Source organism: Dermatophagoides farinae, chromosome 9, assembly GCF_024713945.1.
Source record: "Dermatophagoides farinae isolate YC_2012a chromosome 9, ASM2471394v1, whole genome shotgun sequence".
Taxonomy (NCBI): Eukaryota; Metazoa; Arthropoda; class Arachnida; order Sarcoptiformes; family Pyroglyphidae; genus Dermatophagoides; species Dermatophagoides farinae.
Genome location: NC_134685.1, coordinates 3,387,915 through 3,400,809, shown reverse-complemented (window position 1 = coordinate 3,400,809; position 12,895 = coordinate 3,387,915). Strand labels below are relative to the sequence as shown.

At 29.4% G+C, this 12,895-nt stretch overlaps 1 protein-coding gene across 2 annotated transcripts in view; it reads right to left on the bottom strand.

Moving 5' to 3' along the window:
* Positions 1-11,177, bottom strand: part of LOC124497584 (uncharacterized) — a 35,664-nt gene extending 24,487 nt beyond the window's left edge. Inside the window, exons 1-2 of one of the 2 annotated variants that reach the window (XM_075734073.1) lie at positions 10,819-11,177; positions 10,634-10,761 (exon numbers count right to left, since the gene is read on the bottom strand). The gene's annotated coding sequence lies outside the window, so the exon portion shown is untranslated. Of the gene's footprint in view, positions 1-6,760; positions 7,292-10,633; positions 10,762-10,818 lie in introns of those variants that run through there. The other variant, XM_075734072.1, reaches the window with a different exon arrangement.
* Positions 11,178-12,895: the final 1,718 nt, after the last annotated feature.

The window sequence follows — 12,895 nt, the reverse complement described above, 5'->3', positions numbered from 1 at the left end:
AATGAGACTTCAGTGGTTCGTTTTTGTTTAGTTATTTTTTTTTATTGAATCGTTACCACCGTCATCATCATCAAGTTCTATGATGATGTAAGTGTTGCAAGAAAATTTCTTCTTTTTTTTACAGAGAAAAAATACACATCATTGAAGAACTTTTTGTTGCAAATAGAAAGAAGAATTTTGGGTAAATATTGATATATTTTTGTCTGGCTCACTAGTACTAGTGTGGTTATACATTATATAAGTATGTTATTTGTTTGTTTCCAAAAAAAACCCATTTCCTTTTTCCACAAATGATAATAATAACTATACGTTTGTCTAAGAAATCTTGAATCTTGAATCATCATAATAAATAGCCAAAAAATAAAACATGGATATTATAATCGTAATTAGTGTTTGAGAATTTTTTTTCCATAATAAAAAAATAAACGATGAAAATCTTGTGATGATAGAGTTGATTATCTTTTTGAAATGTGCAAAGAAAAGATAGTGCAAATGAATCGTATTCAATCTCACATTGTTGTTGTTCACTCTTTTTTTTCATATATAAAACTAATTTGTTTACCACACACATGATGATGATGCAAGAATTTTATGTAAAAAAATTTCATGATGTATTTCCCGCAAAAAAAACCTGTTTACTATTTATTTAATTTTGCAAAGGTGTGATGGTGGTGGCGGATAATCTGCAAATCTGAAATTAAATTCTGGTTCAACACACACCCACAAGAACACCAGGATCATCATCATTGTGTCAGTGAGAGAAAATGTGAATAAAAAAAACAAAAAAAAAATTCCAAATTCATGAATGAAACACGATGGAATTTTTTTTTCATTCAATTATTTCTAGAAAAAAAGTTTAGTAAATAAAATATGTGGGTGAAGAGACAAGACAGAGAAAAGAAGAATTCAATTAGCTTGATTAATTTTTTTTTGCTTTATGGCTGTTATTTTTAAATAACAAAAAAAATAGAATTTTCCTCTTCCGGTTCCGGCTCCAGATGTTGGTCGTCACGGGAATAAAATTCAGGCCTGAAGCCAATGACCGAAAAGTTTTCGGTGCATATGTAATACCGGTGTTTACAATAAAAAAAAATTATTAAAATTTATTTACAACAAACCAAACGAATAATATGCATGGTGCAAATCACAAAAGGAAAAAAAATTCATCTGGCAATTCATATGAATTTACTTTTTCTCATCATCATCATCATTACTTTTGTTTGTTAATGAAAATGATATACATTGCAAGTGAGAACCAAGAAAAAACGATTTGACTTCTGTTGTAAAGATGTGTGGATCGAATTTCTATGCCAAACAAAAACAACGAGACTCATCTGGTGTCCGATTGAAAATAAAGAAATTATTTCTTCCTCTTTTTTTGTGTGTGTGTGTGGTGGTGGTGGTGTTGGATAATAATAATAGTGTTCGATCAATGGACGACGAAAAAAAGAAGAAAAAAAATTGGAAATCGAACCAGAATTCGATTACCGGGTGAATTTCACCCACACTACACTACAACGATGACGACGACGACCATGTTCAAATCAATCGACCATCGTCGTCGTCGAACAAATACATGGATAGTTAATTTTGTTGTTGTTTATGTTTGGTGACTTGTATTTGTTTTTTTTTGGCACTAAGATCATGGAAAATATAAAAAAGAATCGAGAACGAGAGAAAAAGATTCTATTATCACGAAAATTGACTAGCTTGCTAGCTGGATGGCTGGCTGGCTGTTTTTCATTTTGGGCAAACACACAGAGTTAATACAATAAAATAAAAAAAAGAGAAAAAAACATCCAAAGAGGACGAAATAAAAGTGACGTATTTAATTTAGCGTAACGAGACATAAATGCACACAATAGACATACACGTTCAAAATAGATCGAATTGTATCGATATTTTTTCCGTTGTTGTTGTTTTCGTCGTCGTTGTTCAAATCAAACAGAACATTTTATAAGAATATTCTACATCTCTGTCTTTATCCCGCCCTGAATTTGAAATGCTAGTATGTGTGTGTGTGTGTTTTTGAGACATAATATTATTATATTCGTAATCGACAAATTCAATTGAACCGAAATAAACGGAAATTAAGTGATGGGCGAGGAAGGAGTGTGTGTGTGATAATGAGAATAATGTAATGAACTCTAATGATAATGATGATGATGGAACGAAAAATGGTTAATAATTTGGAAAACAAAACAATTCTCAAACTGATTATTGTGAGTTAATCTATCGGTTGATCTAAATAATCAATCCTTTTTTTCCAAAAAAAAACAATCGATTTGACTTGATTGAATGAATTTGCAAGGTAAAAATTTTTTCGTTTCGAAAAATGAATTGTGTTTTGTTGTTGTTGTTATTTTTTCCTCACATTCACATGATTCAAACAATTCAATTCACTATACACTGTAATTATCGGAGTTAATCGATTGGAATTTTCAATTTTGTTTCACAATTCTCTCATTCATTATTATTTTCACATCACCCAATGACATACGAGAAAATGGCGTGTAAGCAACTCCTTGAAACTCACACACACACACACACACACACAAAAATAAATAAAAACAATTGATAATAACAAGAATTTTTTTGTTCATTCTATTTCTACTTTGTCAAACACAAGAATAACGTTGATAACGACAATTGGTTGGAACACACACACACACACAAACATGGAATTGCTACGGCTATACAAATGTTTATTTTTGCACTTATCTACTCCTACACATGCATTCCAAAAGTACATTTCATGGATTTCTCAAACAAATATTTGAATGAATGATTTACACTGAAGAGTAAAGAAAATAAAATAAAAAAAAATTCAGAGATTTGTGATGATAATAATCGAGGAAAAAAGGAGTTTTTTTCTTGTTTCCATCTTCTGTGTTTTTGAATTTGAAAAACATAACAATCCAACAACAACAACCAATAGACACATGCACACACACACACAAAACATTTTTGGGTGAATCAAATTGAATACCTATCGATTAGAAGTAAGAGATTGTTAAACAACAACGACAACGACAAGAAATTCAAATGTATCGATCACCGATTGATTGATACAAATTCATGTGTTTGTGTTTGTTGTGTCAACCTATTATTGTCACCATCAATTTGAAATTCAAAATTTTCGAATGTTGAATTTGAATAAATTTTCTGAAATAAATAAAATTTTTTCCACAACAAAAATAAATTCACCAAGATAATTTTCCCGCTTGATCAAAAGAATTATCAAGGGAGAAAAATTTACATCTTCAATCAAATCAATCAATGAATAATTTCAAACAAGCAAGAAAATTTTCATGCAACAAAATAAAAACTTTGTGTGGAAAGTTTCAATATGTTTCCGAATCCGGAGAAAATGTTGGTATTTATGTCAATAAATCGATTCATTTAACTTTGAATGTGAATTCCATTCAAAGAAACAAAAAATGAGTCAATTGTCCAATTGTCCACCACCATTCTATTCATCATCCAAATGTAATTGTTTTGAATTCAAAATCGAGAAATTGAAATATTAAGCTTTTGTTATTCGTCAGCTTTATAGCAGCCTCTCTTGGGGCTTTTTAATCAGTGGCGGAAAAAAAGTTTTTTTTTCCAGTGAAACACATTAATTTGACGAAAAAAAAATTTGGAAATGAAAGAAAAAATGCACAAAGAATAACCATCAAAATTAGTGTGAACTATAATTTAACAACAAAAACGATGACAACGAATAACAAAAATTCCAATTCAATAATCATGAAATACATCAACACAAACACACATACAGAATGAATTCTGTCCCAAATGGAAAATTATAACCAATGGATCATCATTATCGATACGTATAAAGATGATGATGATGAATATTTATGGTTTATGGATAATAATGCTATTTGGCCGAACAAAAAAAAACTGTATGAAATGAGAACACATGCTAGGGTTTCATTTCATTTTTGATAAGCGTGTTTTAATGAAAAAAATTCAAATGAAACCGACTTTATTTTTTCTGCTTGCCAAACTTAATGACATATTTAAATCATCATTAGTGTTATTATATCATCACCATCATCATTTCTATATATTTGATTATCAGTTACATCTTTTTATCTGGGTAACAAAAAACATCATTGAAGACAAAAGAAATTCCATCGAAAAAAAAGGAGAGAAAAATCTCAGAAACAAATGGATGTGAATAGAATCTGATTTTTTTTGTTTTGTTCAAATCACACGCACATATTGAAAGGTGGACACAATCATCAAAACGGAAAAATTTTTTCCATTTTATTCAATTAGAAAAAAAAAGTTTTAGCTTTGTTTTGTTTTTGAATACAATTTCAGAATGGCAAAACATTTTTTTTGTGGAAAAAAATATGGAATGGAAAGATTCATTTCCATTCTCATCATCATCATCATGATAATTGAATTAATAAAAGTTTTCGGATCTGTCAATTTTTTTCTGTCCATTTCCTGTTTTCTATGATTTTTATTTTTGTTTTTAGTTCCGATAAAATAAAACTTTTCCTCTCTCTCTCTCAGAGTCTGATATTACGATAATAATTATGATTATGATGATGATGATGCTAGCGGACAAAAAAAAATGTTCTCAAAATAAAAAAAAATATATCCCATTTGTTTCAATGATGAAATATTTGTAACATGCAATTTATCATCATGTTGGCTAATCACAAGAAAAACCACAATCATCATATTTACCACATAAACAGATTGGACAAGAAAAAATTATACAAACATACGAAAAAAAAAATAATTATTGATGATGACAGATTTTCGGTTTATTCTTAGAATTATTGAATGAATGAATGAATGAATGGATGATGATAATCAATGTTGACAAATCATGATTTGGATGGAATAAAATTGTTATGTACATTCAGAATAGGAACAAAAAGAGGTTGAAATAGTCGAATGTGTTAGAGATAATGAAAATTCGGATGAAATTCGAGAAAAACTCAAACCAAACATTTTCCACACTTTAGAGATATATGCAGTCATTTTTTTCCATCATCGAAAATTTTGCATTATGATTCCCGTTTTACAATCATCATCATCATCATCAACATCAGCAACATCGGGTAAAACAAGTACTATTTTTACATATACCAAAGAATTTCTATGACAAATCACTTTACATTAAAAGCAAAGTTCCAAGATACATTGTCATTTGTATGAGCGTAGAAAGTGCGATCTATTTTTCTGTTTTTGTTTCATATACAAAAAACTCATTCATTCTCTATCAATAATATGTGGAGATGTGGAAATGAAAATTATCAAATTCTCTCGATAGAGTTACGATTCTATGATTCTCCCATTCAATCATTGTTATTTGTCATTGATGGTGATCACATCGCTCACACAATCACCATATTTTCTCATTTATAGCGGCAAGAAAAAAAAATGGAAATGAAATGAAATGAAATGACAATCATGGAATAGAAAGAGAGAAATGATTTTTCCTTTTATTTGAAAACGATAACGATATTTATGAATCAGTAAAATTCATTCACATTTATTCGACAATTATAATTTGATTTGATTTATTATTTATTATTATCAAATGGAAAATTTATTGAAAAAAAGGAATGAATAGAAAAGTAGGGAAATCTTGAATCGATACTATCGAATCAATATAGATTTTTTTTCAATCACTGATCATCTAGTCTTGTTAATTCACTTACACGAATAAAATTCTGGACATGAACAAAAAGTGAAATCAGAAAATGTAGATCGAAAGATTGATTGATTGACTAATTAATTGTACATACACAATAGTCTATATATATTATAAGGCGTGTGTGTTTGTGTGTTGGGATAATTGATGCCATTTTTCTCATCTTTTTCGGTAATTTTCGTATCACACAAACAAACAAAAACATACAACAAGAAAAAAAATGGAGAATTATAAATCCCAAAATCTCGTATCGATTTTGATTGATTAGCTACAGATTTTTTTTTGTCGGATTGTTTGTTCTTCAAAATCACTCCCACACACTCAATAACAAAAACAACAAATACAAATAAAATGAGTAACTCTATTGATCAGCTGATCAGGCAAACACACACACACACATTTAGGATGTTCATCACCATCAACAACAACAACAACAACAACGATGATGATGATGGTGATAAAAGGGGGAGGAGAAAAGATCGATGGTGTTTTTTGTTTTGTTTTTAATATATTTTTGTGTGCTCAATCATGCTGTGAATATACCCACTTAGCCGATGAGCCAATTTTCTTTCTTTTCTAGTGAATATTATTTATTTTTCTTTCATTCACTCATCTTGTCTCGGGTGTATTATCCCCGGTTATGTAACATACATACACACACACACACACACAACAGAATACATGGCTAATTTATTCCAGAATTTTTTTTCAACATTCCGGTCCCTCCTTCTTCCTTTCAATCATGCCACCATCGCCACCACCACTATATGAATGTGTTTCAAATCGATTTTTGTTTTCGCAACCGAAAAACACATGAATTGAGTGAAAAGAATTGTTTAAAACTCTTGGGACTTAAAAAACAATAACAACAATGACAACTAGAGTGAGATTGAATGAACTAAACAGTGGAATCCTTTCGTATTTAGACAAATTCAATTGGTTTTTTTCCTTCATTCTCATCATTTTGGGTAACTAAACTAATAAACTTTTAACATGAATTCATTAATTAATTCAGATTTCAATTAAGACCAGGTACTACATTACTATGCTCACGAGACATAATCACACATCACTCACCAGATTCTCTTCAAAATTTTTTAAAAAATTGAAAATTGCCCCGCAGAAATAAACAGAATCAGCCAAATATGGAACGGACAAAAATGAAAAATTGACGATTGAATTAATGGAAAAAAATTTTCAGTTGTTTGGCAAATTCAAAAACAACAACAACAAGTCAAAATGTCAACTGAAATTGGAATTTTTCTTTCTTTTGTTCACTGTCAAATTTTCTAAATACGATGATGATATTGATGTGATGAATTTCTTTTTGTCACTTAGATTTGTCACTTGTATTTGTCGCTAAAACATACACACACACACACAATGTACACAACAAAAATCACAAAAAAAGTTAAATTTAATTGATCATTCCGAAAGAATTAAATACCGGTGATCAACACAAGCACACGGAGATTCAGAAAAAAACCTGTAGATTAAATTTGAAAGTAAATTTTTCCATAAAATTGAAAACGTAAATTCAGAAAAATCTAGAGATCAATGTTTTACTCAGTCAGTCAATATAACGATCAATGGAACGATACGAATCGTATGAAAAATTGAAATCAAATGAGCTTCAAGCGGCTATGGACCATATCGTTTTATATGTGGAATTCTGTTTTCTGCTTTACAACACTCACTTGTCAAGCGCATAGTGCACCACATATCTATTTCTATATCCGAATAATAATAATAATGAAAAAAATCTCAAATCATTTTGTGCATCTGCGCATTTGAATTGAGTTTGATTTGAAATTTTCGTTTTTTTTGTATACAAAATTTTATCGAAAAAATTGATTTTCATTTTAAAATGGCCTTTCAATTTTTTTTTGTTTTCAATAATTTGTCAATCGACAAGAGTTTGCTTTGTTTTTGTCTGATTTTCCAATCAAAATTTTTTAAACAAACAAAACATTATTTGAACCATCCATATCATCATCGGCATCGAATGATGATATGGATGGTTTCAGTATTTGAAATTTCGACGATGAATTTTCAATTTTTCTATTCTCCATGTTTGACTAAATGGATCGTCAATGTGTTTGTGTGTGTGTGTGCATCACGGAAATGTCACAATGAGAAACGGCGCGTTGAAAAAAAGGAAGTTACATCCATATCCAACAATGAACCAGAAAAGAAAACGAAAAAAAAATCCAAATCCATGGAAAAGAAACAAAAAATTTTTCGAAATCAAAAGCCAAAAAAAATCGCACACACACAAAGAACAATGAAATTTTTTTTTTTTTTTTTTGTTCAATTCATTCTCACCACCACCATTTCTATCCATTTCAGAATTCGACAGCGAGAAAAAAATAGTCGTACGAAGCGGAAAAAAATCGATAACCGATTTCAATCGAATCCATTTTGATTTTTCTCAGTTTGGAAAAAATAAAAAAAGAAAAAAAAAACAAATGGCACTTGGAACACGCATAGATGAATCTGGTAAAATCAAAATCAAAAAAAAAAAAATTCGAAAATGGAAAATGCAATGGGCAATTTAAATTGGCTTTTTCGTCATCATTGTTGTTGTTGATGCGATGAAATTGATGATGTCACAACACTATGAACCATGAATGAAAATATAATAAGTATGACACACACACACACAAATGAAAAGAATGAAAAAAACAACGATTCAAATGTGAGTGTGTATTTGAATGATCAAAATCTTTTTCAAAGAAAAAATTTCATTTTTCAATTGGCTAATGATTGAGATCTTTAAAATTGTTGTTGTTGCTGAAAAAAAATGAAACAGAAAAAAAGAGATAATCTCTGATTGTGTGTGTGTGTGTGTGTGTGTGTGTGTGTGAAATCGATTGATAGATTTTTTTCATTCATTTCACTTTTTTTCAAAATTTGTCCCATTTCTTCTTTGATGATTGACCCAGAAATTTTTTTCCATTCAATTTTCAAAATTTCGATAGATTGTTTAAAAATTTTCAATTTTTTTTCATCATTATTATTGATTTTACATTTGTTTCAAATTTCACATTTCAAAAGTATCGTAAAATGAAATTAAAAACAAGGAGAATGAGACAGAAAAATTGAATTAAATTATTCCCCAGCAGAAAAAAATGGATTCTCGTTTTCGCGAAAAAAATCTTGTTTGATCAAGATCAATGGGTAATAGTAATGGCCAAGTTTTTTTTTACAAATGGATCACCAAAAAAAAAAAAATTGAATTTTTCGGCTTTTTATTTACATTTGAATGTCACAATTGTCTCTCATCATCATCGTCGTAATGATCATCAATGAAATAAACCTTTAGGCCACACACAAACAATTCTATCCGGCGATAATGAACATTATTGGATCATTGAAATACATCGATTGGCGGCGGAATAAATTAGACTGGATTCTAAAAATTGTTTCAATAAGTTCAAAAAGTGTCCCAGGTGCAGCCACCAGTGATCTTCGACCCGATCGAAATTTTTTTTTTTAGAAATGTCAGCTTGGCCAACAACAAATTCATTCATTCGAATCGGTTGTTAATGTAGCTGTGTGTTATGTGTGTATTTGAAAATTGATTTTTGATGATTTGAAAATTGTTTTTTAATCGACTTTAAGTGAAGCGATATTTTTTTTCTCTCAAAAAAGCTCAAATCGGTTTTTTTCAACACATACATACACATCAACCATAAACATACACACACACACACAGTGAATCACTTGAAAAAACTTTTCATCAGATTCTTGTGTTTGTGAACAGCAGAAACATACACACCTCATCATCATAAATCATGAGGTTTCTTTTCAATTTATCCAAGTCTTGGTCTGTCGATTTTTGTTTTGATGTTGAATCGATTTTTTTGCAAAGAATATTTTGAAATATGAATTTCATGAATATTTTTCATGTTTTCAAAGATGTTTTTTTTTCGTCCAAACAAAGGAGAGGAAAAAATCAGGTATGAATTTCACTATAGTGTCACACACAAACATGCACACAAGTGAATGAGAAAAAATATTGAATATTCATCGCAACAACAACAACAACAACAACAACAGCTTGTCTCTTTCTCTCTGTGCGTGTGTGTGAAAATTCGATTTTTTAATCTTTAAAAAAAATTCTCATATGGAATCGAAATTGAAAAATCGAAAATTTTTAAATTCAAAACTTTCTCTCGATTTGTGTCTAGTTCTATTCCATTTCTTTGGAAATCAAAGAAAAAGAAAAGAATCCATGCACAGACAAATGCAAAGATTTTGATTCATTTTTTCTTTCTTCAGAACACCCCCGCATAATTCAAGAAAAAATGAATCAGTCCATCAACCATTGTAGAAATGAAATGGAACTGATAAACCAAAGAAAAAAAATAAATAAATAATAATAATCAATTGAATAACATGCACACACGTAAAGAAAAAAAAAGGAAATTGAAATGAAATGAAATTCAGATAATTCACTGTCACACCAAATGTGTGTAAATGGATAGATAGAATTAATTAATTAGAAAAACACAACATATCAAAACAATCAATTCTTTTTGGAATATTCCACTATTTTCTATATAATAAACTGGTAAAAAACTAAAGTTTGAATTTCAAGGATCAATGAATTTGACAATCACAACAACAACAGCAACATGCCAATTTTGGAAATATAAAAAAAAAAAATATAGACAATCTGTGTATGTGTGTAACACATTCGGTCAATCAATATGTCGAATTCTTATTATTCTGTACGTCTAACTGAAACAAACAACAACAAAAACAACAATCTTGACACTTATGGCTCAATCATGAAACAAAACAAAAAAAAACAGCAAAAAAGAAAAAAACGACGACAACAACAAACAATCCGGATATATGTGTTCAAGTTCAATTCAGTTTCAAGGATACAATACACACACATAATGTACAGCAAGAGAAAGAAGAAATAAAACTTTTACTTACTTGTTTTTTATCATTAAATATCCAATTCTATTCTGTGTGGAATGGAGTGTTTTTGGTCTATATATATTCCAGGATCATTATTCACAATTTTTTTCTGCTTTGTTTCCTTTGCCCGATCCATGGATTTTCTATTTATTGATTTATTATCATCAAATTATATTATATCCGATTTATAATTTACTTACACTTATGGTTTGATTTTCAGGGTGAATTAGAGAGTTCAATATTCTCTTTCTTACACTCTGTTTTGTCAAATCAATTGACTTGTGTATAGATGGATTTTTTTTTGAATAGTGGAAAAAACAGTTGGAAATCCGGCTTGATTAATCCGGATTTTTTTTTATTTTTTGTCTGGCAAATACCTCCCGAATGATTCACATTGAATAAACACAAAAATACGTCACTACGATGAACGGGTGGTTTTATTTCGTGATCCTGGATGATGAGATTTTTTGATATTGATGAATGATTCATTTTTTCTGCATTTTTGAACTTGAAATTCATATATAAAAAAATGAACAGAAACAAACAAACAAACACAAATGTCTTGTTATTATTGCATCTATTAGATATCGTTTGAACAGAAAAAATTGATTGATTATCGAGCCACATTGCCATCATCATCATCGATCAATAAACATGAATAAAGGAAAGAGAAAAAAACAATCAATTGAAACAAAGTTAAAAACAAGATGAAATAATTACAAAAACTTACATAACATTTTTTTCTGGCCAATAAACGATTTTATCGATTTAATCAATAAATTTCATTTTTGAACATTTGTCGAACATCAATCAATCGATGACATAGTATGGCACTGATTGTCGTACAGATTATTTCACATTGATGTTGATGAACATGATTATGGCTTTGGCGAATAACTGGTATAGGATTAGTTTTCTTTTCTTCATAATTTTTTAAATGCTGATTCAGTGGATTTTTTTTCATTAAATTTTTTTTTGTTGTTTGAAAATGAATGAATTCTTCTTGGAATATATGGATCCAAATATGATGAAAATCGGAATTGTTTTTCAAATTTTAAGTCATCATGGATTATATATTTAATGGAAACTAAGGAACAAAAAAAATGGAAAAAAATTAGCGATACAAATCAATGAGAAAGAGAGAGAAGGGAAAAAATGGACCAGCAGTTACAAAAACTACGATTAGTCATTCGAATTTTTTTTTCACTTTGCTGTTGTTCCATTTGGATCATAGTAGCATATATAAATGTGCATGTGACATATGGTTGGATTTTTTTTTCGTATGATTGTGAACTTTCTGAAAGTTTTTTCTACGAAAAAAAAATTTTACTAATAAGAAAAACGGGTGTGGATGGAAGAAAAATTCTCATTTCTGATTCTCTTGATGTTGTTTGTATCCACCATGAACGAATTATGCAAGTAGTGATGGTGGTGGTGGTGGTAGTAACATTGAATCAATCAAAATCAATGGAAAATGATGATGATGGAGCTTAATTCTTAAGCCTTTATTTTCACGACATTTTTCGATTGCTTAACGCTACCAAATCCTAATGATGATGACCAAAATTTTTGAATACACCAGCAGCAGCAAAAGTGGATTTGGATTTTTTTTTTGATGGATGGTGGGGCCGGGTGGTTTTTTTTTTCTTTGGTTTGAGATATTATTATTGTCAACCAAACCAAATCGGAAAGAAAAAAAAATCGATTTGATGGAAATAATCTCTAAACGAATGATTTTTTTCGCTTTGCATGTTGTGTGTGTGTGTTTGCGAAAAAAACTCTTTGATCTCCATTGAATCATCATCATCATGAATCGATAGTTTGGATTGTGTCTATGAAATGGATCAATGATTCAATGTTGAAATGTTTTCTTTTGCCGGATTCATCTCCATTAGAGTTTCAAATCGATTTACTATTTTTTTTTTGAAGAGTGAGAAAATGATTGATTAAAAATTCTTTCAAATAGTTATGTTGAACCATAAAATTTCGAGAATTTTTTTTATGAAAAAAAAATTCAAAATTTGAATTTTTTGTTGTTGTTGCTGGATTCTTTCATTTTTTTCAATATTGAAAGAGAGAGTTCAACGAGTTCACAATAGTTTTTTTTTTGGTAATTTCATTTCTTGTTTCTTTTTGTTGGTTTGTTTGTTCGTTGGTGGTGGTGGTGGTGCTGGTGGTCATCAAAGAAAAATAAAAAAAAAATTTTCGTTTCTTTCCAAAGAAATCAATAGTAATAGTTTTGAATTGTGAAAGTTTGATAGTGTTGCGGTGTGTGGA